Raw genomic sequence first — 3291 nt, forward strand, 5'->3', positions numbered from 1 at the left:
GATCTGGTGCTACAGTAGTAAAGCATTTGACTACCAGCCAAACGTTCAGGGGTTTGAAGCCACCAGTCCTCTGAGAGAAAGATGAAGCAGTCTGTTTCCCTAAAGATTTATAATCTTGGAAATCCTATGGAGCAGTTCTACTGTAGGGTTGCTGTGAGGCAGAATTGACTCAGTGACAGTGGGTCTTTAAGTTTACATAGCTCTCTATTAAGTCATATATTGGTTTTCTGAATATATAAATGTATTTCTGGATATCATGACCAATTACAAAATGGTTTAAAAATAAAAAAAGGTTTCTTGTATTCTTAAATACAAATATGAGTCACTTATGTCCATGAGACCCTCTGTTAAATAGTATGTTACGTGATTTGGACATTGTCCAAACACCATATTATATACAGGCAGTCCCTGTACAATTTATGGCTCAATCCTCATAAAGCCTATAACAATATTAAACTTCATGGAAGCCCACCAGAGAAAGCTCAAGAGCTATATTAACTGGATCAGGAGGCTAGCCTTGGGTCTGCTTAGCTATGCCAGGCAGGGCCTGTGCGGGCTGCCAGATTGGAACTTGGTGCCATTCTGGGTGTTGTCATTGTGAGGACTTGACTGGGAGTGGGTTGCGGGTTCGGGGGGCAAAACTGGCTGCTACACTGAGTGAACTGCTGCTAAGCTGTGTGTGCAGCAGATTCCTGATCATGTGTACTGTGGCTGTCCCCCTCCCCCACCAAGAGCTGGAAGTCTGTGAGTGTTCATGGCAAGAGCCAGGACAGGTGCTGTCCAGTGCTTGAGTGAAAGGCTGATTGTTGGTGGGTGGGTGAATGAGGCCAAGAAGAGGTGGAGGACAAGGCTCTGGGAGGATTGGAATGTGCCCTGGAGCCCCACTGCTTGTTCACTCTGGAGGGTTGGGGTCTTTAAAACTATTAGGAGGAATTAATAAACAGAAGGAGAGCTGCTTCCCTTCCCCCTTTTAAAAATACACACTCACACCCACACCTACACAACCTTATGGGACCACAGACATTGCCCAAACAGATGTGAAGGGATGCATACCTTTACAACCATTATACATCATAATCAACATTTCTGTGATTTACACATTTTTCCTTTTCCTTCTTTCTATTTTGGGATTGTTCAGTAAAGAAGTATTTCTTGCATCTTTCTATGCTTTTAACTCTAGCTCCTGAGAAAATTTCAGCAAATTTATCCACATGAAAGAAAGAAATGGTGGAGGAGCTCAGCACAGAAGGGCCTTTTGTCTGTGTCAATATGTAAGAATTTCTTTGCTAAATCTATAACTACTTCAGAGTGTTTGGGATAGTGTCTTTCAAGAGGTTCAGTTTCTTTGATTTCAGGCAACCACTGGCTTTTTATAAAATAACTCCTGATATCTTAGAATTAAGTTAACCAAACACATCATAATATGATTCTGATCAATACCAGAATCTCCAGGAAATAGGGGTTCCCCCATAAGCATTTCAGTTACCAGACAACCATATCAACAAGCCTTGCTATGCTTGATGTCACCAACCAGTAATTCTGGAGCTCTGTACTATTGGGTTGTTATGTAAATAGTATAAACCTCCTCAGGAGCTTTCAATGTCTGGGCGGATTCAAAATCATATAACTTGACAAAACTAGACTGGGAGACTGATATATTCTCTGGCATTCTGTCTCTGTGTATGATATTATGACTATGACAAAATGGAATTCCATTAATGATCTGAAACAAATACTTCTGTTTTTTTGGTAGTCTAGTCCATTTAGAAAGAGTTCCAAGTCATCAAGATTTGTGTGATCAACTAATTCAAAGACTACGTACCATCTTTTTTTATTTTTCCAAAACATACTTCCAATGATTCACCAGATTTTCATACCACAGTTGCTTCAGTAACTTGATTTCTTGCATAGCATCTTTTTTTAAAACAAAATGAAACAAAACAAAAAAACCATTCTGTCATTTCATTATCACTTTCTAAGAATTTCTTGATAACTACAATACTTTCTTTATCTTTATTTCTATACCTCATCACCATTCCATAGTCCTTTTTACAACCAGTCCTAGGTTCTCATATTTTCCCATTGTAATTTAAAGTCAGTATGAACTTTTCTTACTGTGGGAATAGTTCTTTAAAATTCTTTGAATGGAAAGACCCAAAGGCTTTCAACTTGGAAACAAATTTGAAGTGAAATGCATCTCACTTGCCGGTCTAAAAGATGCTGGTTAGCAAACTAGCTCTTCTAGTGCTATTGTGATATCTCTGCAGACAGTCACTGGTCCTGAAACCATACTAAAGTGAGTCCCTGCCTGGTGTGTAATCAAGCTGAATCAGTGTACACACACCGAAAGGAGGATAGAATGGTAGTTTATTACTACACGCATGGTAGGAGATGGGCCATGCCCAAATTTGACTCCTCAGGCGGAGGTTAGATTGTGGCTTTTATAAGAAGGGAAAGGTATACATATTCATAAAAATGCTGGGAATTTGATCATAAATTAATTGGACATTGGCTGAAATCTCACTTGACTTGGTTTAAAAACCAAAAAACCAAATGAAACTCACTGCCATTGAATGGGATCCAACTCACTGACCCCTCCTTTGGTTTCTGAGGCGGTATCACTATGGAAGTAGATTGCCCAGCCTTCCTTCCGAGGAGTGACTGGAGGGTTTGAACCTCTAGTCTTCTGGTTAACAGTCATACGCAGAGCTCCCCTCAGTTTAAAGGGACAGTTTTTAAGGTAGTGTGCTTGCATGCCAGATGAGTTAACAGCAACTTCCTGTCATCAGCTGATCAGGGCTTAGGGAGAGATAAACTAACAAAGTGACTGAGTAAGGGGCATGAGGGAGGCAAGATAGAAAGCAGAAACCTGCTGTGGCAATTGAAAAGTTTGCCTCAGCTTGACTAGATAAAAAATCAGAAGCCTGGAAGGTGGCCTGCTTTGGTAGCCCCCTGCTTCAGTCCTAGGTGAAGCAGACAGGGAGGCAGATAGGCCTCAGCCCACCAATGGCAGGCTCACACTTAGGAGGACTGCGGACTGCATGCTGTTGTCATCAGCAATAATCTTACCCTGTCCGCAACCACAGTCAGAATGCATCCACGACAGGAACCAACAACTGTAAAAGCCAAGATCTATAGAGAAATTAGCTGGGGTGATAGGGCACTGATTCCCACCCAGCTCCGAAGGTACCCAGTAGGTGTCCATGAAGATGCATTAACAAAATGTGGTACTTACAGTGGAATATTATTCTGCCATAAACAGAAATTCTGAATGTATGTAATGATATGGAT

General features: G+C 41.1%; 1 pseudogene; it reads right to left on the reverse strand.

The window, feature by feature from the left end:
* Nucleotides 1-1064: 1064 nt before the first annotated feature.
* LOC103211871 lies at nucleotides 1065-2083 on the reverse strand (annotated as a pseudogene).
* Between the last annotated feature and the right edge of the window lie 1208 nt (nucleotides 2084-3291).

This window comes from Orycteropus afer, unplaced genomic scaffold (genome assembly GCF_000298275.1).
Source record: "Orycteropus afer afer isolate SDZICR_OR568_19922 unplaced genomic scaffold, OryAfe1.0 scaffold00809, whole genome shotgun sequence".
Lineage (NCBI taxonomy): Eukaryota > Metazoa > Chordata > Mammalia > Tubulidentata > Orycteropodidae > Orycteropus > Orycteropus afer.